General features: G+C 36.0%; 2 long non-coding RNA genes across 3 annotated transcripts; both read left to right on the top strand.

The window, feature by feature from the left end:
• Positions 1-1,888: 1,888 nt before the first annotated feature.
• Positions 1,889-9,240, top strand: LOC140002546 (uncharacterized). The gene is made up of 5 exons (XR_011809358.1): positions 1,889-2,790; positions 4,465-5,170; positions 5,929-6,065; positions 7,246-7,331; positions 8,504-9,240. It is a non-coding gene; the product is annotated as an uncharacterized lncRNA (long non-coding RNA).
• Positions 9,241-13,784: 4,544 nt separating this feature from the next.
• Positions 13,785-19,433, top strand: LOC140002676 (uncharacterized). 2 transcript variants are annotated; one of them, XR_011809874.1, is made up of 3 exons: positions 13,785-13,883; positions 16,276-17,509; positions 18,121-19,433. It is a non-coding gene; the product is annotated as an uncharacterized lncRNA (long non-coding RNA). The 2 variants fall into 2 exon arrangements; XR_011809875.1 differs by lacking the exon at positions 13,785-13,883 and having other exon boundaries at positions 13,896-16,382; positions 17,361-17,509.
• Positions 19,434-26,106: the final 6,673 nt, after the last annotated feature.

Here is a 26,106-nt window from a genome sequence, read left to right on the forward strand (position 1 = left end):
GCCCCATTAAATATATTGGGATCATTTCAGAGGGATCCTCCCCATGTTAAGGAAGGAAAACAAACCCATTTCAAAGTGTTTTTTTTTTTTTATTTATTATTTTTTATTTATTTTTTTTTTACTGTTTAGATAATTGTAACAGTTTATCCTTTCAGGGATGGTCAAAGAGGGGATTTGTGAAGTGTATTTCTAGAATTCCAGTAGCATTCAAAGTATTTATACAGTAAAACTTTTGGTATCTCCACATTATGGCATCCTGGGACAGGTCCACAAACTTCACTATGTGTTTATCCATTAATTACATTGTCATCTATCACACACAAAGAAACAGGATGAGGATATATCTGTTAACCAAACAAAACCGTTTCCCTGAGAGGAAATACATTTGGCAATACAAACAATAACATGGCACTCAGAGTAAGCAGAGCGCACATTTCTCAGCATAAATCAGCCTAAATATAGATAGGCAATTCATGTTTGAAATGTAAGTGTTATTGTAGCTGTGCAACCTATTATGCAGAAAAAGACAACACAATCTCACTGCAGATTGAAATAAACCATTTACTTTGGTTGCACGTAAATAAATGTTGCTAGATTTCCCCAATGCATTTTCAGAATTTATTTCTAGGATTATATTTTTTTTAACTGATTATTGTTGATAGTGAGATTGGAGATGGTAGCTTATTGTAACAGAAAAATACCTTGAGAACCCTATAGTCTGAGACTGCACTGATGAATTGGTGTTTATCAGCCTTGGAATCTTCTTAATTATTATCCACTCTTTGGCATCAGTAAATCTATTCTCTTCTGTTGTTTACATTATGCCTGTTTTTGCTAATTAAGGAGAGTGAGGAGTATTTTCTGCTAGATGTTAATGTATTACATAACATCTACAGAGCAATGCTCATCATGGTTGTGACCGTAATGCAATAAAATAGACAATAATCAATTAATCAGTCAATTTACCAGGTAGTTAAAGTAGAGGGTCACCAATTAATGCTGTTACTTCTGGTCATTATCATGCTGCAAAACTCGGGAGACCATCCATATTCTGATTAGTGTAGATGCAACGCTTAAGGTACAATAAGAGTGATAAGTACTGAAGTCTAAGTTATAATTTTGACTTGCAGATTGTTGAAGCATCCTGGCTTCTGTTTTTTTAAAGTTTATCATTCTGATGGCTGATGACGTGTGTAATATAGGTACTCAAATGTACCTTCATTCTTAAAATAAACATGCAGAGAAGGAAAATGGAGAGACCAGAGAGGAGAATGTTATTTTAGAGTCTCTGGCTTGAGACATAAAGCCCACAAATGACTGAGTAGAAATGCTGAGGAAATAGTTTAATATTGTATCTTTATGTTGCCTATCATCATTATTGTAATAACTATAAAAATAAGTGACTATGAATTTTAAAAATGGGCAAAACGGCGCTGATGCTCCAGCTGCTGCTTAGAGCCTTTTGTTTTATCTCCCTACCTATTTATTACCATTGACTTCACTGGGAAGAGATGAAGAGAACCCTGTCTTTATACCAGATGCACTGGCTCTTAGCAAAGCAAAGAAAAAAGCAGAAGTTAGAATGAAACAAAATGTTCTGTAGCTCAGGAATGCATGGGCTGTCTTTTTCACTCACAGTATCTGAACTGTGCTCTTAAGCTTCTCTGCATCTTTATTTCTGTAATGGTTTTAATTGGCAGATACTAATACTTTCCTGCCCACAGGAGGAATATAAAGATTTTTCAATATTTCTAAAAAGCTTTGAAGAACAAAGTTGCCCCTGCAGAGCTGGCTGTAATTTCATTAGGAAAGGCTGAAAAACTTACTGGTTTATTTTGCTGGCAGTTGGAATAATTTTTGCTGCTCACTGGAGAAGAAGTTGGTTTTCCTCCCGATTTTATAGGCTGGATTGCCCTGTGAGGCTTGAACTAAAGCACAAGGTGTGTGTGATGCACAAGCTGTACTAACAGCAGTTCTGCTGGACAAACTGCATGTTCTCTGCAGAGCCATTCCTGGCTCCCTATATGACCCATTCATTCTTGGACTGTAACATCAGGAAATTAGGACATGTCTGTACTAGGCCATGCAATGGGAAGATGAAGACAGGACTCTAGTCTTTCCTTTTCCAGACTACTAGTCTGTTCTAGGGAAAGAGTTAAGCAACAATTCATATCTAACTATTCCTGCAGAGTGATACACAAACTCCACATATGGAAAACTTTATTAATATAGATATGTGTGTGTGTACATATCTTTTTTTTACATCAAGAGATAATCCACATTATAATCAGAATCAAAGTGATTTGCAAATATATTTTACCCATTTTTAATGGTGAAAATTACCACCTGAGTGAAATAATGTCCCTAGAATTCCTGCTATAGGCTGTACCAGATAAGCTTGTATTTACTCATTCTTTCTTTGTTTTATAGAACTTCTGTGCAAACTTTGTAAGGTGTTTCTCATCGTCATTAATCCAGACCTGGATCCATCAGCCAAACTAGCCATACTGGTTGGATTGGTGTCTACTTGGAGATATTTTTTATAATTGGTCTGCGAGACATGAATGCTGCTACAGTTTTGTTTGTTTTGTACTTCAGGTAGTTGACGATTATTACTTGGGTAGATGCAAGTGAAGAGTGTGAAGTAGCAGTGCAGAAGAATGTAGTACAGAAAAATATGCTAGCACATAGAGGTGCAAGCAGCTGTTGGTTTATGGATATGGAAAGGAGACAGCCGAGTTAACAAAAAGAGTTCTTCAAGGATAATACTGAAGGCTATTCTGGTTGAAGGTAAACTTTAGATTAACATTTTGTGCTCATAGCTACCAATAGGCAGTAGTGAAGTGCTGGTGTTGAGAGTATTGGTGCTGGTGTTGTAAACCTTTTTCAATGGTAGTGGTTTAGTTTGTCCAAGAGGCTTTGGATTAGAATGAAGCCACAGACCTGATCAAGAGGTGAATATCACTTTGCATCTAGTAAAAGGTACATACCAGTTGTGCCTGTACAGACAGTCTTATATACTGGAGTTGTGCTCATCTGCCACTACTCTGGACCACTATACATGAGGCTAAAGGACTTACAGTGACAATAGTGATTATTCCATCTCTTGTGAGACTTTTTGTGTGGGGAATAAAATAATCTAGTTGCATGGTTTTTGTTTTTTGTTTTTTGTTTGTTTTTTTTTTCTTTTCATGTTTCTGCATTCAATTACAGTATACATACTAATTTAGAAATTCAGTGTTCAAGAGAGCAGCTTTTACTACAGCTTTCACTAGAACTGCAGTGTTCACAGAATCACAGAGTTGTCTAGGTTGGAAGGGACCTCAAGATCATCGAGTCCAACCTCTGACCTAACAAAACAATGAGGTAGCATTTATTCTACACTTCAGTATTTTTACTGAGCAAAGTATCAGAGCCTGCTTGCTCAGAATAATGTTGTGTTCTGGAGTTTGAGTAATGTTACCACATAAAAACATGCATTAACAATCAGTTAGCTTACAAGTGTGGAATGAGCAGAGATCCATTAGTATATTAACTCATAGGCAGTAATAGCAAATAATTATTCATTATTGCAATCTCTTTTTTTTTTTTTAGTTTCTGCTTCTGAATTTTTTAATGGAAGTACACAATGTTGTCAGATATATTAGAGGTCTATTGAGGGATGTTCAGTTGGTATCAAGCTCTTAGAGCAAGCTGCTATTCTGGATTGTTTCCTAGTTAATCAGTGATTAATGAAAGCTTCCATTTTCTATGTGAATTTGGAAGCTTTTGTTCTTGGCATTGTTGAAGTATGTAAATGTCTACCTCAGATAAAACATGACAGACAAACACCTAAAATACAGGTGCTTGTTCTGCTACCTGTCAGATCAAGAAATAGTTCTCTACTCTTAAAGCTATGAATTTAATTGTAACAGGAGATGAACTGGCAAATGCTCTGTACACAGTTCTTTTTTTTTTTAAATCCTCTTGAGTCATTTTGCATAATGAAGGACATAAACAACATATATGTCAGTGTCATTGCTGAAAAATAATAGTGCATTTGTAACTAGAGACCTGCAGACTCTAGTCTGCAGGTAAACATTTTTTTTTAATCATTTTACTTTTAAAAAGTAAACTTTTTTTTTTTTTTTAAAGTACACAATTTTTAATTTTTTTTTTAATGAAATGACCTAATCAAAGTGCCCCACCACAGGTATGGCTGAGTATCTGAAACTTCAGGAGAAAGTATTTGCAGTTTGTTAATTACTTTTACTGGGTAAGATCCTAGGAGGTGATAAATTCTGGCAAGATTCTCCAAAATTAATAGGAATGGTGGGTACTTAACACTTTGTAGAATTTGACCCAGAGTCTGTGTGAACTGCCTCTTTTGCCTGCTGGTAATTAAATGGTTATTTTTGCAGTGGAACTGCAAGCTGCGCTAATCATAGTGCTGCAAACATTACTGTGCAATTAATTCTTTTTTAGGGCTTTCAAAAGTAGCTCTTGAAGCTGACAGCTGCAGCCTGCAACGTATCAATTGCTTTATATAGCAACTTTAATGAAAACTCACATGAATGTAAGGTCAGTCTCTCCACAGTATGTACTAATTAAATTTCCACTTTTCTTTAAAAAGCAGATCACATCTGGCCCAAAGACAGGAGCCCCTTGTGCCAGACATGTAATGGAATAGGTGTTGTTTTTTACTTCTCATCTCTGAAAGATAATGACATGGAAAATTCATTCTTTTCTACTCTTTAGTAATCTTCCATCTGCTATTGTAGTTGTTTGTAAAGCCGAAAACAAAAGCTAATCACAAACTACTTTAAAAGAGTTTTTTTTGTGAGCTCCCATTTCAACATTAGTTTATATAGACAAGGTTGTTGAAGCAGAAGTGTTGCAAAGCAGTGTGGAACATGGTTCAATGGTATTTGCAAGACTGGGTTATTAATATTGCAGCATCCATGTAAACTAGTTGCTAGAAATTAGATATTTAAAAAAAATATATGGATATTTTCATTGCTTGTTGTCCACTTTAATTTTTTAGGTGAATCTTCTAGTTCCTTGGGAAGCAGTCTTTAAACTTAAAGCACAACATCAATATTTTTCTCTTGGAATTCAATCTGAACTTAAGGAAGAATTTGGCTAAGTGGATTTCTATTATTCCTTTCATGATGAAAAATTAGATATTTCGGTACGCTGTGGTGAAATCTTGGATATCTGCATGTTCTGTGCATACCCCAAAATACACTTTCACATTATATTGTAGGTAAATTAATTTACACGCCTTCTACTAATTCCTGTATGAGAATGCAATCTTTCTTGTCTTAAAGATGGACAGTAACATACAGGAATCTCATTGTGATGTTGAAGAAATTTCTAGCTATGTTCTGGCATTTCTGACTGCAGTATAAGATCCCAGACTGTCTGAAGATGAGGAAAAATATCTTAAAAGGAAGTGGGGTATCTCGGCCCAAATAAACTCTAAACTGTGACTCAAGACATACAGAAGTCAGACATCTGAGATGAGCAATGTAAAGACACTGTTTTTGCCATTTTTGGAATAGCATGTTTTCTAACCCAAATCAGAACAAAATCTGCTTTTCTAATTTTGGAGGGGATGGGTTGAAGCCTAGCTGGAGGTGACAACACAGTTGTGCTGGTGGATCCTGGCATGTCAGTGCGAAAAACGCGTGTTCCAGACTTTTCATTCTGTAACATGCATGGCCAGGCAGTCTGTGGGGGTGGAGGGAATGACTGTGTTAAGTCTTCACTCCTTTAAAGTGCCATTAATTTCAGAAGGACAGAATTTCACTATAATACAATCAAAGAAATAGAAATTACTGAAGAGGGGATGACAGCTGTAGAGGAAGCAGTCAATCCCTGCATTATTTTTTATGTAAAATGTAACTTATACTGTTCCTCATTTATTTTTGCTTTGTGTCTTAATAGGACCAAAGGTAGTTATTTCTTTCAAGCTGTTTGTCAGAAAGGTGATTCCAAATGAACTTCCAAGAAACTGAAGCTGATGAGCAGATTCCAAGAAGAACAGTGTTACCATGGCCATACAACAGGCATACCATGACTGGGTGAGCATTTTCTCTTACGGGTTGCAGAACACAGAAAAACTCTGCATTTCAGCCTGTTCTTCTGGAGTTGATTTGATTGGAAGAGAACAATGTTTCCAGATACCATATGCTATGGTACACTGTTTGCTTACCTATCCCAAACTAGGGACCTTGAGACTTTGTATTCTAAGTAGTTAGTAAATACTGTCTTTCCTGAAAAAGGTGTCCTGTGTCACTGCAGAATGTTTTCTAATGCACACAAAACATGAGAGAGCTAATTCCTCTACATGAAAGAAGCCAACGTGAGAAATAGGTTATATGCTGGGAATCCAGTCATAGTGTAACTGAGCAAAAAGTGTTCTTTTGCAAATAAAAAAATAAAAAATAAAAAAATGATGATAGGTAGCTTTAAGCACTGGTGGGTAGATTGCTGTATGGCTCTTTAAGATCAGCCAATTGCAAAAGCAGTATCAGCAAAATACTAATTTAATGAGTCTGTTTTGTGAACAATTGATTCTCTGGAAGGCACTGATTTTCTTTCCTATTACTTTGTGTAAACATACTTTCATTCAGCAAGCCTAATTGAACTATGTGAATAGTTCCATTGAAAGTAATAAGATTAACCATGCTGGAAGCCAAGCACATTCTTAAATATGTTCATAAGCAGTGACTGCAAATTTTAGTACAACAGGGGCCCCAATGAAGCCTAAGCTATTTTGTTTGGCCATATTACCTCCAATGGAAAAAAATACGCACAGTAAATTACTAATTCTGGTAAATCTTGTTTCCCATGAATGTCAACCATAAGTTCTCAAAATACCAAAATTTCATTTGCCTTTTGGATTTTGTTCCTCAACACAGCAATGTCCTCCATTATTTTTTCTATATTTTAAAATTAATTTCCAAGCTTATAGTGAATTTTGTAGATAAAGCATTATTTATAGGTTACAGTAGAAACCAGTGTAAGGTATATCCTGTGCATTCTGATATGCACATACAAGTAAAATGAATGTGTTTCTATCCATTAGTTGGGAAGATAAATAAACTTTTTACTCATTCAAAGGTATATTTTCCATAACTTTTGCCACAGAATATATGTGAATTTAACTTAAGATGTCAGTGTGGATAGTTTGTATCCTTTTGTGGAGGAATCTTCTGATCTCTCCTATTCTTTTTAATCTTCTATCTCTGTGCATGGTAGAGGAGATTGCTCTGCAAAGAACAGACTCTTTGGAGAAATACCATAGAACCACTCATATTGATGTGAAACATGCTTTGCAGATGCAGGTAAGACAGAAAGTCTTTAAGTTGTCAGGTTTAGCGGAAGCTGGATACTTTTGGCTGTAGCCATTTCTTTTCAAATCTTAGTGTGTTGTGTGTGTGTGTGTGTGAATGTGCATTTTTGTTCTAATTTTGTGTCACATGCTTTGATCTGTTTCCTAGTCTCCCACTTAGGTTAATTTCATTTGTACTGTACTGACCATTTCATTGAGAGAAAATTTTATATGCATGTAAAGACTACAGAGTTTTGGACTGCACTGAAAAATTCTAGACATGGACTCTGTGGGGAGTGTCCTCTTCCTTTTATGAACCACTGCAATAACAATGGTGTTCAATAATACTGTACATTCCTCATGCTTTCAGCAGGTATAATCACAGAATCACAGAACCACAGTAAAGCTTTTAGTCTTTGCATATCTGCTAGATTTTCAAAAGAAAACATATACCTACTAAAATACGAGTCTCGGGGCTTAATGGACCAATGAGGGGCATCAGCTTCATACTGTCTTTGAGGCCAGTGATCTTTGAGTACTCAACAGTTTCCGATCTGGTGGACTGCAAGTCTCAGACTCAGGGTAAGGAAAGATATTGAAAAATGATTACACATATTAAATGGAAAAGATGCCCCTCTGTTTCTGGCAACTTTTATACCTAAATATCATTTTTTATCACAAAAGAAAGATTATTAAAAACTCTTAATTGACTTGTAGTCCTGAAATCTACGCAAACCAGTGTCTAAGCTGTACAATGTATATGCTTTTTAGATTAAATATGATTTCAAGTGAAAGGAAAGCCAGCAGCCAGTTTGGAATTTGCATTTTGGCAGCTTCACTTAAGAGTTACAGAACGTGGTCTGGGCTGAGTTCTCCAGAGGAGACAGACTGAAGGCAGGGTCACGTTTTGTGATTTATTTAGTTTCATGACATTCTTTTAGCCACATGGAAAAAATTCTTATGTTCGTTGTGCTTCAGTGTTCCTTAATCTCACAGTGAGAGACATACCGAAGGAACCTTCTGCCCATATTAAGTGTAATATTTAACTGGCACACAAGCAATATCTGAACAATTAATTTTGATTCAGTAGTAGTTAGTCTATAGGAGAGAGAGAATATAATTTGCAGCAAAGGTTTTCATGTCATCCTGAGAATATTAAGTAGGAGTTCTATTTGGCACTTTCAGAGGTCTCCCAGTGCAAGACTAATGTTCACAATTCAACAAGATTGTTGATCATCAGTGAGAAGAGCCAGCAGGTTATTTAAAGCTTTGGAAAAAAAAGTATTGAAGAGGAAGAGTTCCAGGAGCTCCATTTACTTAACCTATCCAATGAAAGGTAAAAGGGTGGTTCTATTATAATTGTATGAAAAATATAATAGTCTCATAATATATAAGAAATAAAATTTTCCTATGGAGGGCTTCCCAAAGTCTGTTAGACAAAAATAAAGTTGTGACGTTTGAAACTGACAAATTGAGAATCAGAAGATTAAATATTTTTACTAATTGGACCTACATTTACCAAGGATTGCCATGGATTATGCTTCCCTGGAAACACCTTAAATCAAGAATAGATACTGCTTCATAAAGTATGAATTGCTTGAATGAGTTTTGACTTTGATTCAAATTGATACTCCTGTTTTTTCAATATTTGTTTTTTATTCTTGACAAGTAAGTGTTACAGGTTGGTTACAATGTTTTGGCAATTAATACACGCTTGTTTTCCCATAGGACCTACTAGAATTTTAAAAGTCTACATACAGAAACAATTAGCAAAATGTTCCTTTTCCTACTTACGAACCAAAACACAATCTCACACAGTTATCTCTATTGACCAGATTTTGCTAGATGTTTGACAATTTCAATTTAAAGTGGATTAAACATTTGTGTATTGTTTACAAATCAGGTTCTATAAAACATCCTGAGTACATGAAAATGACAGTGATAGATGTGAAGTAAGATACACACAATTAATGCTGACTGAATTGCTAATTACAGGATTGACATCTCATTTGAAATGAGATTCTTCAGGTCTTTTGCAAAAAGAATTGGTAGTGTCGTCATGTAATTTCTCCGTTTTCCTCAGCTTGTAGTTTGATGTCCTGTAGTTAAAGTTTGACTAAAGATCCTGTCTCACCTTGTAAAAGTCTCTTGCAATGTAAGAAAAGCCTTAGGATAAAAAACAAAAGTCACCATTTGGCAAGTATTAAATCATAATCCTCCCCCTCTCCCCCCCGCCCATGCTTTCTCCTACTAAAGTAGATAAATTGTGCCACACTATTGTTTATTGTTAATTGTTTTACTAGCTACACTAGCATTCTTACCATTTGTGCTTTCTTTCCCTGGCCCTCAGGAAAACTAAGTAGTGCTATTACAGTGGTAAATTATGCACTAAATGCAGGAATCTGGCCTGAAAGGAAAGTGCATTTTTGATGTTACATTTTATAACATAAATTCTTATCTGGAAAAGGTAAAATGCTAAATTTCAGAAGCAAAGTTGTAGAGTGCCCCTTAAAACAGTAGTTACATGTAACAAATGGTTGGTTTGGCAGAAGCAGACTGACCAGATGTGGTCTCACAGCTTTAGAGCATGTGAGGATCTCCTGGTTGAAGTAATCACGTTCTCTTGCCTGGCCACATGTATACAAAGATCAGCCTGGATATTCAATGACCAGAGCAGGATTATTTCTTGCAAGGTGAGTGTAGTTTTGAAAGGATTTTAAAAATAAATCCTGTGATCTGGTACGTGCTGATTTGGTGGTGTGGGTAGAGAGGCAATCATAAGGAAGCAGGAACACAGAATAGCAACGCTAACACTGAGAGTGGAACCAGAGGCTACAGGGTGTAAAAAAGCGACTGCATGGAGCGTTCCCAGCGCTGCTGAGCTGCCACTGTTTGCCAACTGACTTCATAAATAAGGCAGCCACTGAGTACATACAAGGGGACCCAGCAGTTTGAGCAGGCTTTGCCTAAGGCTTTTTCAGGAACAGAGACTCCATTTGTGCAAGGAAAGCGTCTCTTGGCTTAGGTGATTTCAGAGTGAGGTACATGCATGCTTCTTGATATCATTCCACTCTTTATCTGTTAATGTAATTAATTTACAAGAGTGATGCATTATCTCTGCTCTCTGTGATCTGTTAGAGAGGACCAAAAAGGAGCTCACTCAAACCAAGCAGATTCCAGAAATGTGTAGGAGTTAGACATGTGAGGAGGCATGGTAGAAGCACAGAGGAGGCTGAGTTATGCATGGATATCCTAAGGCAAAATCATATATTTTACCTCCAGAAATAACGTAATGTGCAGAGAGGACCTCTGCATTCCCTCAGGCATTCTGCACACCTGCCCTGCTTGCAAGGAAGAAGATTCAAAAGCAAGCCCTACAAAATGACAATAGTAATTTATTATTAGTAGTAGTAGTAGTATATTCAAAGGGTAGGAAGAAACTGCTTGGTATATTGCATGCCTTATCTGAGATGTTTGGTTTCAATGAGAGGTGTAAATGTACATCACCAAGCAGAATACAGATACATTTTTTATCAGCATTTTTGTAGCCTGTAGCACTGCAAACTTATCTTGTAGAAGGACACTCTAGCTCGGGCTGCATCCTCAACTTGCATGCCTCAGTTAAATGGCTGAAATGACTTGGAATGAATGGGTAACCTCACTAATAGATTAAAAATCAACCAAACAAATGAAACAATTCTGAGGGATCCTCACTGAGGTTATTATAATTGAGATTAGTGTCAGTAGATGTTCAAGTTATTCCAAGCCTTGCTGGGTGATAACACTGGGGGGCAGAAATTTTACGTTGTTAGAAATTATTCAAACAGTGGGGTGATGTGGTAACAGCACTATCACTCTGATTGCCCTGTTTGACTAAAAGATCCATCCCAAATGGAACCGTACTTCATACAGGAAACATTTGTGATGTCAGTCTCCCATGTCACATAACCTTCTACCTTTCAGGTTCATAAGTGACTTTGGTATTTGGAAGATATATCATTATTGTCTCTGACAGAATCTTTGTAACTTCAAAGTCTTTTGAGACAGAAAAGTAACTTGAAGTATTTATAACAGATCAAACTTTGAAATAAGAACAGTGTCTAACAATTGTTATCCTTTACCGGTCTTTCTAATAAGATATTATATGGCAGGAATACTAAGTGCCTTCAGCTCAGCAAATGGACCTTTAATTCCTTCTTCAAAAGTATCTGGTTTACTCATTCTGGCAGTTAAACTGTGAAAATAGCTAGTAGTTCATATAGCCATATCATTAAATAAGTGTTACTCTCCCTAATAGCCAGAGTCTGCCAGAAGAAGAACTTGCCCTGTATACTTCAATTCTTCTACTATCCTTATTAATAGATAAGAAATGGAAATGCCATGGTGTTCAGTGAATTTTATAGATTAAAATATATTTAGATAGCTGACACATACAAGGGATTTACTAACGTCAGTAGAAGAAATACAAGACACAGAAATCCAGAAGTGTTTCTGAATAATTTTGTGCTTACTCAACTTTGTGTCCAGTCTTTCCCCAAATGAAGTCCAGTGTTTTACAACCAAGCCTTTTGCTTGGCTTTGAGATTGGAAGCAGGAGGGTAAAGTACTTACCTTTGCTGTCTAGAGACACAGACATTTTTAATGTGATAGACTGCCATATTCTAGCTCAAGTAGTGCATAGAGGCTCTGCTTTCCATACATTATTGTTGCTGAACGTACAAAAGCCATTCAGGCCTGTCAGGGAATCACTACTTTTCTTGTTCATACTTTCACAGCAGTAACATGTCTTTCTTTTAATCCCTGTAGGGGATAATATTTTATGGCAGATTAGCTAACATGACATGCCTAATAAGTTACTAGGAAACTAGGTCTGTGGTTGGCAATATTTATGCAAAGCATGGTATGTGTTTATGATAATGAAAGCTCCCAATGGTGGTTGGCCCACTGCAAGGAAAGTTACTGTAAGGCTAGTGATGGATGAAGGTGAGAGGGATGATGTTTTAGTAAGTAGAACTGATTGCTTGATCTTTCCACTCCATGGAAGTGAGATGTTTTTCTGCTGGGGCCAGCAGACATAACTGGATAAAGTTTTCCTGGTAGAGGCAGTTTATTTAGGTGATACAAGGAGCATGAGAATAACAGTAGAATAACAGTAGTAATAATAAGAACAAACAGACAGACAGACAAAAACAAAACACGTGAAATAAGTAGGTGATTTGCAAATAGCAGATGTGCATGTGCTTGTTCTTCATGTACTTTTTTTTTTTTTTTTACAAAAGACTTGTATGCATTACATGTATGCATTACATTATTAACTTAGACATTATACATTGGTTTAATGGGCCTAATTTTCCTAAGGGTTGTGTTAAAAATACGTGCCCATGAGGACCACACTCCTTTGCTCTTTAAAATATAAGGCCTAATCGTGAAGAATGACTATGGCCTAGGTCATTAACTGCTAAATCATACCTGTTTGCATTTGATAAGGAATCAACATATTTTATGGAAATAAAAGAAAAATTAACACAATTTAAAATGATTAAATTATTAAAATTACTATAATAAAATGTATATTTATTAAACTATCAGTATTGAAATATTATAAACTTAAGGTATTACTACAATTATTTTATATCGAGGTAATGGTCACACACAACTTGATAAAAGATATTCCTGATTAGACTCTGGAAAAAGGGCATTTCTAATAGCAGGTTTTCTTGGGCTGCATACTTTCTGCTAGGGAACAGATAAAAGTTTCCAAAGATTAAAAGTTATGGGACAAGCAAATGGTAGGATGCAGCAAAGAGGGCTGCTGTCTACCATCACCAGTACCTTCTTTGGTAAAGAGACTAGGGGCCAGTATATAAGAATGATGGGGAAACTGCTTCTACATGTATAATATGGCATTAAATAAAGCACTAGGTTCCAGCTCCAAACTTTGGGGAATAAAACAAATTTCCTTCATACAACAAAGATGAACTGTTAGGATGTGCATGCCAATGAAAAATGAACACTTGGGTGAACAGATTTATTCCTGAAAATAATTTCATTATACATACTAAGTAATAGAAGAGAAATGAGAGACAGCACACTTCATCAAGCAGTATTAAAGTATGTATTCATCTAGCTGGGAGTTTGAGATGTATTTTTATAATAGTTCTTCCAGTATTTTATCATTTTCCTATTGGCTAGTTTCATTTGCCTAACAGGTTTAGACTTGATCTTTTTCTCTTTTAACAGGTTTTCTCTGTATAGTTTTGATCTGGAGTCATTGGGATAGAGGAAAGTTTTTATCAGTTCTTTTTGTAAGTGGTATTTCTTTACAGATACCTTATTAATAGATATATAAAGATACCATTTTTATTAGGTCTGTTCACCCAAAAGAACAGGAAGTGCACTTACTCAAACTATAAATTAGGTAGATTCAAGGACCAACTTTTCTTTCCAATTTCAGAGAATGACTGTATTGGATAAGAAGAGTAAATGAGCCAGTGCAGCTCACAGGAAAATGCACTTAGCTACTTGCTATGAGGAGCTATGTATATCCATACATATAGGACTTCAGGTATGTGTTTGATACCCATTGTCCTCAGTGAGCCAAAAGCGTATCCTGGAGTGTTTTGCTGAACTGAGCCCAGGTTCATTGAAGTATTTTTATTTTTCATCAAGTAGTACTACTTGACCACGATTCTGTGACTATTTTGGGGAGCCACAATAAATGGGAGCAATCCAGACAATGATTAAGCAGTCAAAATTGAGCTGTTTCTCTCTGACTCCTTCCTTGTTTTTTAGTTTACTTCTATTTTTACTGTGAAGGAGGCAGAAGTGGAAGGGAGCTAGTGCTAGTGTATCAGACGTGTTTCTTCCTTTCAGAAAGGAACTTGACAGCTAATGCTGTGAAGTCTTGTCTCTGCAGTGTCTCTCAGAACCTGGTAGGAGAGGTTGGGCAGGATGGATACTGATATTGTTCAGTATGAACACACAAATGACATGCATCTTGATGTTACCCTTTTTTCAGAGCCCAGAGGTTCATGGGTTTTTCAAGTGCTGTCACACTCATTGATTTGAAGGAAGGAAGCCCTAAAGCAGGGAGGTCGTTTAAGTTGAAAAAATAATTGGGCAGTATGTCAGGATTTGCATGTAGCCATGCTGCTAAGTTGTTTAGCAATGAATTAAAAAAGATGAGTTTGTGAAATGATACCACAAAACACACGTGACAATTTAATCATCTTAACCTTTATTCACGAGAAGGTTGTACCAAGGTAACTGTATAGTTACAGTAATACTAACCTCCCCCTTATCCTTTCTGACTAGCCAGTCATGTTTGTGCGTGCGTAGTCATCTGTGTTGTGAGCTGTTGAGGTTGCAGGAACTGTTCTGTAGCAGTCAGACTTTGCTTGTAGAAAGAAATGTTGTGTAAAGTATATTTTATATCAGTCATTATCATTGTGGTCATTATTGAGCTTTGTAGCAGTGTATTGGTGAAAAACACATGTCCTGACTGGAGAAGTCATACCGGTCCCAATTTGTAGGTGTAGACTGCTGTGTTCGCAGAACTGCCCCTAGCACCTCCATGGCAGTTTTTGTCCAACATTTCACAGGCAAAAAGTGGTTAACATGAGGATCTCAATTATCTTGTTGCTGGTGCATGTCTTATATATGTGTTAAAAATATGAGATAAGAGTTTGTCTTCTGAGAATTACAGATTGTTCCTTTAGCTGAGGAAATGAGTTATACTGCCCTGCACTGTTGCATTATGTATGTATTTGTTGCTTCAGGTAGGTTAGACTGTATCGCTGTGTTATAAGAGCTTTTAACACTTAAAAAAATGTTTTAGTTCACTATTTCATTATTTAGAAAAAAATGCACTATCTTCCTCTTTAGAGAAAGAGGCCTAAACAAATATCAAACATGTTACTTGTATTTTGTAGTTTTGTGATGTTAATTCTCTGAATGCCTTAATATTTGTTGGGAAGGTTCTAATTTTACTGTTCTTGTCATTTATTACCTTGAGAATTGTTGTTTTATTTTTATGGCAAATCTATTATGAGTTTATATAATATTATGTTTTTAATCAGCAGTGCTTCAGATGATACTCCAGCTCAGTGGTAAGAGCTTGCTTTAGCTCAAATGATATTTTCCCAAAGCACGTAGTAATGCATCTACTTATTCAAAGTCATTGCCACACTAAGAAGTGTAATTACAGACTGTATGGAGACTCTTGATAAGAAAATGGAAAAAAATGTATCAGCAAGATCAAAGAAGCACCTGAAGTTAATTATAAATTAGCAGTCAAGTGTAGCCATCAAAATACTTTAATTATTACTGGAAGTTTAAAAAAATCCAGCATTATCTTGCATGTTAGTTAATTTTACTGCTAAGTCCTCTCATTGTATTCATTTACACCTAAAATAACTGAAAGATGAATTGTTTCCAGCCTAAGAGAAAGGTAATAGAGATACCATGTGTCAAAGCTTTCTACTTGTACAGGAAGGTTAGACATCTCAGATATTTTCTCACATTGTCAGTGCCTCCGTATTCCTACAATGAAGGTGGTTAGAGAAACCTCATTGAAATAGGGTGTATGACTCATGCATAAAACTGAATTATGCTGTTAAATTTACCTGCTACTAGTGTGATAGTTTTTTTTGTCTGTTTGTTTTTTCCCAAATCAAGAAGGTACATAAAGCCTTATTATCAAATTAGTTTTGAAGACATAGCCCATGAGGGAACAACTGGTTCTGGCAGTCAGAGAGGTGCGTAGGATTATCCAGACTCTATTTAAGGTCAGAGGGCTTGGTCATGAGCCAGCCCTTAGGTCAAGGCTTAGCAGTTGCTGTCTGATGCCATGGTACCTTCTCTAATGTCATTTGGAAAGCTCATGGACATATAAGGAGTGATGGTAATGGGGACAAAAGCTATTACTTTGTTTTGTTTTCTCTTTCTTTTTATAAAAGAGATTAAATCTTTGTCCATAAGGCGTGCTGTTATCCACACAGGCCAAATAGAAAGTGGAATAAATCCAAGCGATCTGGTTTAGAATCCAGCTTGTCAAGAAATAGAGGTATTTGGTAACTTTTTGTCATCTACATATTCTAAAACTTTAGTTTTCTTTCAATTTAAAAAGCATGTTTTTATGCTTATGCTAAATGAATTACCCAAAGGGAATAATTTAGCTAATGAATTTGGGATTTTTTTTCTTGCTTCTGAATCTGTAAACAGGTTGTAATTAGAGACAGCTGAAAGATTGTGGAGAATTCAAAAGATAATTTAGTCTGTTCTTTAAAACTGGTTGTGCAGTATAACTATTATTGGTTGTTTTGCTTTGTTTTGTTTTTAGCTCTTACACATTAATTTCTATACATGAAATCAGGTCAAAAGGGAAGCAAGGATGAATAATAAAAGAACATGTAAAAAACATCTGGAATCTTAACTTCATTTTGATGAAAGATATACGTGTATCTGTTTTGTCACAAGCAGTTTGTCAGTTACCTTACAGATCGACTGATTTGGAAAAGCTCAAAACCAGTTGCATAATTCAACCAGATTAGTGTCATTCCATACAGGAATTTATCATCTTTTCTGAGATGACCTATAGACATCCCAGAGTTTCCGCAGGAAACAGAGCAGCTCTTTTGCAGCTTCACTATTAGAAAACTTCTCCCAAAGTCCAAAATCAATCATTCATGAAGAAATTTCATCTCACTATTTTTTGTCATACCCGCTGTACAGCTGGAGTTCTTTTTGCAGCATTTTTTTTAAATACTTGAAGATAGTTATGTCACAGAATCACAGAACTGTAGGGGTTGGAAGGGACCTTGAAAGATCATTGGGTCCAACCCCCCTGCCAAAGCAGGTTCCTCAGAGCAGGCTACCCAGGTAGGCGTCCAGACAGGCCTTGAATATCTCCAGAGTCTTCTAAACCTATTTTCCATAGGCTAAATTGTGCTAGTTCTTTCAGTTTTTCTCAAAGAATCTGGTGTGTGGGTGTCCATTCTTCATGTTATGTTCTGTTTTATTCCTTATCAATCTACGTGAAAAGCATCAATAATGAGTAAATTATGAGCCTAAATGCCTGCAAAGTGAGAGAAGTTCAACTTGCTGTGAGTTTTCACAACTTCAGTGTCTTAGAATAATTACTTCCTGCATTGTGAGGGGACAAACAAGAAAAATGGCATTTCACTTAAGAAGGTATGATGTGAAGTTTTGATTTGAGACTCTGAAATTGCAAGCCTGTGGCAAAATTGAGGGCCAGTTTCTCTATTAATTCTGAAATCTAGCTGTATAATGTGTAATGGGATATTATAGTATTGGGGCATAGATGTAGCATATTCATTGGATAAGAACAGTTTTGAAACAAAGTTATTTTTGTTTTGTTTTTTAAAGTACTGATAGTGGAATCCTAACCATTAACATCAAGTTAGTTCTAATCTTGGTAAATGCTAGATTTTTCAGATATATTTAAATGTAGAATTAAGGGAAAGAAAAAATCAAGAAAATCTATAGCGCCTCTGCTTAAGAGGCATTTCCAAGATTCTGGTAAATGTATTTTGCTACTGCCTCAGAGATTGCTCTTTTGCTTTGATGTTAGTATTACAGCAGATTTGAAATAGGTAACTCATTTTGTAACAGATGTGCCCATTGAGTACGCAGAAACATTTCTCTGTTTTCGTAAAGAAACAGTAGGAGAAATGGATTGAGAGTGTGATTACTTTTAGTATAAGCTCTTGGTATTTTTCGTTACCTTTTTGTCAGTCCTATGCTACTCAAACGCAGCAAAGCTTTTTTTACCACCATGCAAGGTTCGACTGTGGAAGCAGTACAATGTCATCCAGTGTATCCTGACAAAAGGGGGAAGCTCGGCCAGTGTGACAGCTTACTGATCTTCAATTACAAGATGCAAGTTACTGCTGGAGTGTTTACAGAAGGGTTGTAAGTTTCTATCTAAACAGTGCATTTAAACAGATCTACTGTAGAATGTTCCCACGTGCTATTGGCAGTCAGCTGCTTCAAATGCATGTGCATGGAGTGCAACCTGAAATGCAGCATGCTGTAGGAGATGGTTAGATAATCTAATGTACACTCTTTTTTAGGCTAATACATCTGACCTTCTGACTTAACACACTCTCTTCTAGTCCTGATTTTCTATTTCCAACTCAAGCAATCCCAGATAGTGGTGTACAATATCATTAAGCTATGCCATAATACTCTTAACAAGCAATTGAAGTGGAATCTTGAATCTGATGGAACCGTATTGTAATGCAAACTGAACAATGTATATATAATGTTAATTCTAAAAGCTGAGCTTAATTTTTGTTCTGTTTGACCAATATTGCTAATAGAGAAAAACATTTTAATTTCTGTGGAACTGCTTATACACATTTTTAAAAGTCTCATCACTCTGTTACTTGTTCCTTGCTTTGATTTTGTTTCTGGCTGTTGCAACAACAGTGAGTATAAATCTTCCAAGTGCCCACCTGCTGGCTTCATGGATCACTTGCGAAGTTGTCACTAGCAGATATCAGACTAGTCAACTGCAAAAATGCTGTGGATCAGAATGAGCTAGCTACCACAGAAAATGTTGGTTTGATGACAGTAAACATGAAAACTGATAGCTGCTAAAGTATGCGAACCGGAGTTCTCTCATTTTTGCTAGCACAACACTCTTGCAAAGTGGTAGTCCAATGTCCAACCACAATGAAATGGGATGAAAATCTCCCCAAAATACTTGTGGATTTTTTGTTGTTCCTGCTTTATTTCCTTGCAAATACTTTGCCATGGTGAAGAAATGGAGGCTAATATGATTAATATTTCAAGCAGAAAATATTTTGTCATCTGCCTGACTTTCCATCCCAAACTTGTGTGGAAGGATGGAAAGTAAATGAGTTTGTCTTTGTGTCAATTGATTCTCAATACATACTCAAATTTGTGTATTCTTGTCTTTCTGAACTAAGCAAATAAACACACTGAGAAAGGGCCTTCTCAGTATGTCTCTTTAAATCTCTCAGCATTTTTGATATCCCCAGGGTATGTATCTGTGTCATCACTTTTGTTTTCAGTTTGTGCTGAGTTTGTTCAGTCTGCATCTGTAAGTGTTTTATAGTTATTCTGGCAATACAGGCATGGTTATTAACAAAATATATATATATATATATATATATATACGTATATATATATATATATATAAATATATATATATATAAAAGTTACTAAAATAAGATGTTTCTGAGGCACAAGATGTGCTGTTCATGGCATAAACAAGGATACTATACCAGTCTGTTGCTAGCTATTCCTTCTGTCTTCTCTTTTCTTAGGTCCTGTAAATTTTCAGTCTCTATATATTGTTTCCTGGGGGAATTATTTTAATCAGACTCCTATGCGCATTCCTCTGCCTACCCAAAGATAAGCTTTGCGTGACAGATGGCTTCTTTCTCAATGTGTTCAAAATCTTTTCTTTTCAGGATGATTTGGTGGATGAAGGTCTGTACTTCTGTAATTAATCTTGACATTTGCTACTATTATTTTGGTTGTTGTTGCCAAACTACATATAATTATTTCTATGGTCATGTTTTATTTAGCTTTTTGAAATTTGTCTATAAGCTTACTAGGTGTAGCAAGTTTTAATGCCACTGAATTAAGAGACTTGGACATGGTTTCAAATACATCACGCTTGAAATATATGAATATATATATATTTTTAATCCCCTTCCAAGTATCAATTCATTAGAATTTTGGTGGTATTCTGTTCACTTTTCAGTTTTGAGTTTGTTTTTTTTTGTTGTTGTTGTTCTTTTTTTTTTTTTTTTTCAGAAAGAATTTACCTTCTTAATAAAAGTCTTTAATCTTAGAATTCCAGGATATGATCAAGTTTTAAGCAGTGTAATATATTTAGTTACACTAATATTAGGCAGTTACATATAAAAGTCCTATTTTTTTGCTTTTAGCGGTAGCTTGCTGTACTTCTTATGACATGTGAAAAGCAAACTATCTGAAGATGAGTACAGACCCCTTATTGATATGCATCCAATTTGAACTTCAGCTGCCAAATGCCATGTCTGCAATATCTCCTCTTAGAATGGGCTGCTGAACTGTTTTCTGGTAATTCAGTGCATCCCTAGTAATTAGACAGGTCAATTTAATTCTCCTTTTGTTGTACAGTACAGCTGAAAGCTGATGAGCAACAATCAATAATACTTTCTTTAGCATAAATGCTTTTAGTGTAATTACTCTGGAATCTTAAAGGTGTTTGTTTTTTTTTTGTTTTTTTTTTTTTTTTAATTTAAACGTGGTCTTTGATAGCAGGGAGGTTCAAAAGAAATGTGGAGTGTGCATGTGATGTTCTGGTAGGTGGGTTTGATATGATTCAAGGTATGGTCAGGATGTAGTGAGCTCTTTGCAGAAACAATTGGCTTATGTGAATCATAAAGACGAATGCCTTCATTCAAACTGGTCAACTTTTCTTTCACACACACTGACAAAGTGATTGTCTAACATGGAACAAAACAGGACTATAGTATTACTGCAGAACTGAACAGTATCTATTACCTATGTGTTAGTTTGCCGTTGCACCTAGATGCCCTCAAATCGGAACCCCTGTTGGACTTGAACATACGTGTAGTTCCAGATTCAGGTTACTTTTTTCAATATCTTGAGACGGTGTGAGTCTTGGGTGATGACATTGGAGGTAGTCCCTGGCTGAAGGAGACTACAATCTAAAAATAGATTTTTATTTGTTTTGGAAAGCAAGTTAAAGAATTAAAATAACTTGTGTATGGATGCCTAGTGGGTATGCAGTAAAGCCCAAAATGGATTCACAGCCTATTGACACTGTGGCTGTTTGATTGAGCTCCTTGACCAGGCTTTTTCAAAGTGGATTCATCAAATAATGAAGTGTTACCTACTACATTTGTAAGCAGGTACTTGTACAAATACTACATGGTAAACTGCTGCTTCTTGCCAGCAGGACACCAGATTGGGCTCTTCTATTTGCAGGAACCGATGCAGGAAACTTTTGATATGAAAGGGCTACAGCTAGCTTCCCATACTTCCATACGAATTTAAGAGATGCTCTCCCTTCCATTTCTACTTCCCCTTCTTGATTTCTCCAGCTGACTGCTGTGGCAGAGCTTGGTTAACTGGACACAAGATGAAATGTCACTATGATGGTGACCCACTTTACACCACTTGAAGGACAATGTGCATGCTGTCCTCTGTTTCAAAGTGGTACAAAAATGTTACCACTTCTGGGCATGCTGACTACTGGCAAACTCTCTGCTCCTTTTGCTGCTTAAAGCACAACTGAGCCCTGCATCAGTATGTGTTTGCTATTATTTGATAGTGCTGGCCATTTTCTTCCAGGAAGATACTGCACCATTGCTGGACTGGTATATGTGTGTCAGGCCAGGAGGGGTCATGTGTAGCCTAAAGCCCCTTACACCAAGTCTTGAAGTAGTTTTACCTAACTTGTCTTCTGTTAATACTTCAGTCTCTGTTGTTCTTAAATGTGAGGTGAAGGAAGTTTCAAGGAATGGCCTGGCCTGATTTGTGATCAGTTAAATTTCTTGACTTGAGCCACTGATGCTGCAAAGGAATTTCCTTGGTAATAAACATAATTTCTGGATGAAACTAGGTAGCTCTTCATGAAGACTCAAATCAGAATTTCTTTCTTTGTGGAAGGTCATCTGTAATACTTAGATTAAACTGTTAAGAGCAGAGAATTAAGGGGATGTCACCTTGTTTACTTTGGCACATACTGAGTTAGTATGGGAGGAAAGATACAGATTGTCTAGAGAGAAAAGTGCAAAATTTGTTTTTGCATTGAAACTGAAAAGGAAAAAAGTCTAAGGACAGGAAAGGCCTAAATAACTTTTTTATGAAATCAAATTATTAATTGAAGATTCTATTTTTGGTGTTTATCAAATTGATGCTGTAAGTGTTTTCTGACTTGATTGTTCTCCAATGTTTTATTGTGAACATTAAGTGGAAAAAGAATAACTAGGTCCAGTTATGTAACTTATAAACAAAAAACAATACTAGAAAATTAACACAGGAGAATTTTCCTGATGTTTTTCTAATCCTTAGGGCAGAAATCTATTTTTTTCTTTTTTCCTTATTTTTTTTAAATGAGCTTTTTAGAAACTACATTCAGAGCATTTTGCCTGAATTGTAAATCATATGTGCTTATGATTCATAGCTTTCCATAGAGAAAATTTCAAAATCCTCTTAATTGTGAATATAATGAGTAAATTCCTTCAAACTTTACTCTGTCATGTCAGCAGAGATTTTAATTGCAAACTAATGAGGATTGGTGCAGATTTTAATTCTCAGCAAATTTCAGATGTAAAAAAGAAAAAACAACCAAAATATTCATTATAAATCATTGAATTCTTTTTCCTAGAAATGATTTATACTGGCTTTTATTTTCATATAAAGGAAAATTATATGTTTTCCTTTCATGTTATATATTTCGTATAAAGGAAAGTATCTGGGGCCATATTTTACAATCAGTTTTTTTTGTTGTCGTTTTTTTTTTCAGTACAGAGGAGTTTGTTTTAAAAAACTAAATTCAAACATAGCCCATTCTCCCTTTTATTTAGTATTTTTGCCAGCATGTTTTTTACCCAGTCCTTCAGCTGAACTGGCCCAAGTGACAGCCAGTTATACTGTCCTTAAGTTATAGTTAAGAGACAGTTATACCGTCTCTTAAGAACTTTTACTCAGGAGCTTTTCATTTTGAGGCTTACTGGTTTTGAATGCTTTTCAGTCCTTGTACTAGGTTTTACTAATTTATTTCACAGTTTTCTATAGAGATCATAGGTAGTAAAGTCAGGATCAGAGGAATTCCAGTGACCTAAATTAAAGATCTATGCTTTGACTTTACTCAAACTGGTGGCATTGCCCGTTGAGTAATGAGCACATATAATGCACTGGATGCTGGATTGCTATCTATGAAACGCTTGTCAAGTCCAAAACCAAACCAAACCAAACCAAAAAAACCTACTGCTGAAGTAAGATCAGAATTTTTGTGGTTTATCTGCTGCTTTTTCGCATGTTGATAAATGTTAGTTTTCCATAGTCAGATAGTTCATAAAGCATAAATACTAGGACAAATTAACTTTGCTTGGTATTACAGTTGTTTGGTCAACCTTTAATGCTGATTACAGGTACACAGAAATTAGCCTTTGGAGGTTAATGTTTACTATACCATAATGGTATGGTTGAGGTTGGTTCATAAACTGTGACTCACCACAGCCTACCTGATCTAATTACAATATCAAACAGACAGAGGTATACTCGAATTCTACTCTTAGCTCACAACTATTACTGCCATTAACAAGAATAAATCTCTGAATGGCTTTTAAATACTTCAGAAAGCCAAAGCTACTTACAGCAATTGACTACTTTGGACAATTAGTGCATCCTCATCCTAAGCTAATGACACCTATCTGCCAGTACAAAGTCAATTAACTAGCTCTCAAGATAAGCAGTAATTTCTGTCACCTCAGGAATATTAGTGTTCTTTAAAACTAGAAGGGACCTGAATGAATGAGGTTATTAGTAAGTGCTTAAATTTTATGTATTCAAAACCAGTTTTATGTGGGTTTGTACCACTACAATGTTGTAGCTATACATTAATAGCAAGTTGTTTGCGCAGTTTTACAATGCCAGTGCAAATCCAGAAAGATTACATTACAGCAGTGTTGAATGAAGATTATATGGACTTGGTTGTAAAGCATTTGAATGTGAAGAGGTGGTACTAGGCTTATAGCATCCAGACAACTGGCAAACATATTAATGTTAACATAGTAGGTTTACCAAACACAGTGAAGTAGCTGGATAATCGTGGTTCAAGGGTGCTGGTACTGTAGCTGGAGACAGGAATAAGATTCTACACATCCCCAGTATGTGAAGAAATTTGGTAACTTGTTGCAGGGTGCCAAGGAAAATTATTTAGGAAAGAGAATCTTGGAAGATGGCAGAGAGTCAGTACAAACAGGATAGGAATTGAGAGTTGTGAGGTCAGTGAAAGTTGTTGCTGATAATCACGATGTCTAATTTGGGAGAGGAAAACAGCAGTTTACTGAAATATTCTTTAATCTGGGGAAAGACTATGGGATTTCCAAGTCCTACAAATGGCCTTGCTCTCAGCTGACTAAGGAATGCTTTACAAGCTGGAACCTGCCCCTTCTGAACAAGTCACTTGCTTGTGGCAGAAACAGCTTCTTCAAAATAGATGTGTAAAAGTGAGAAATGAGTGCTACTTTAGACTCTTAATTCTCTTGAATGTGAATTTTATTTCTGAGATAGCTGAGAAGAGAGCAGGAAGACACAACAGTTACAATGAAGAGAATGTCTTTCAGTGTGATGGGGAGCAATTATCAGGAAACCTGAAGGCTGGGTAGTCTTTTTCCCCCCTCTCTCTTTCTCACAGAAAGTATGTCTTAAAAGCTTTAAAAAGGAAATGGAAAACTATTCACTGGGCAACCATAATTAAATATTTAAATTACAAAATAACTGGCATTACTATTTGGTACTTTACTATGTTGAGCACTTTAAGGAGTGGTAATGAGTAGCAAATGAGGTTGAAATGCAATCAAGGGCAGACTAGGAGGATGATGGGAACAAGATGCAAGAGATAAATGCCAATGTTAGGAAGTGGAAAATATGTTGTGTAGTAAAAGCCAAGAGAAATAGCAGAGGAAGGGTGCTGGTAAAGCAGGAGGGAACAGGTCATCCTAATTTAAAGAGAAATCTAGTCTAATCCTAATGGCCTGTTATGTATGATAGTCACCAGATTTGCAGAGGTACAGCATGATCCTGAGCTTGGCCTCTGCTGTGGGATGCTAATGTACCATGAAGGGATCACTGTTGGATTGAGCATTTTTATTTTTCATCAGAATGCAATCTGAAAAACTCTTGTTTGACTGGACTGTGACATCCAGCAGATGGTTATGTGTGGCACGATACTTAATTTCAGTGCTTTCTTCTTAATCAAAATGAACATGAGGAGGAAAAACAAAGTTGTGGCCAACAGTGAATTTGGTGAGATTTTCTCAATAAGAGATAAAAAACAGGCAGAAAAACTGTATTTTAAGGCTACATTCTTCATATACTTCACACTTCCTATCATATACAACTGTCAGCTTACATAGTAGTAGGCTGCAGTCAAAGTCTGTCCAGCTTACTGTGTTTGTGAATGTATTTGAGTTTTTGAAGTTCCTTACCTCTGAAATTTTCCTGCTGTTGGGCTTAGAAGACTAACATTTTAATCCACTCAAAGGGTTATGGAGGATTGAAACTTGCATGCAAAGGTAAAGATGTTGTTATATAGAAAAACAAACAAAACCAAAACCAAAATGTAATTAAAAAAATAAATTATATATATATATGTATATATATATATATATCTTGGACCTGTTTCCTAAGAGCTTGAGGTCTGAAGTGAGTTTATACATCATTTGAGCATTTTAGGAACTTCAGTGGAGTAGAACAAATACATAGAGAATGAGGGCTTTGGCTAGAGTACATCTGTAATCTGCCAGAATGTGACCACAAAGCATGAACAACGGAAGCTGTAGCTGCCAGTCTTTTTTATCATCTTTCTCTTTTCCTCACATAATGTTTTCTTAAGAGTATCAGGTTACATGCTATCAGAATCAGACCTCCTTTTCCATCTTTGAAACTGGATGCCAGACAGTTTTTTGTCAAGTGAAGAAGGAGGCAAGGTAATGATAAAGACAAGGATATTGGTCAGAAACAGTGGTAGTCTTTCCTGGGTTTAAATCTTT

The sequence above is a fragment of the Anas platyrhynchos genome, chromosome 5 (assembly GCF_047663525.1).
Source record: "Anas platyrhynchos isolate ZD024472 breed Pekin duck chromosome 5, IASCAAS_PekinDuck_T2T, whole genome shotgun sequence".
NCBI classification, from domain to species: domain Eukaryota; kingdom Metazoa; phylum Chordata; class Aves; order Anseriformes; family Anatidae; genus Anas; species Anas platyrhynchos.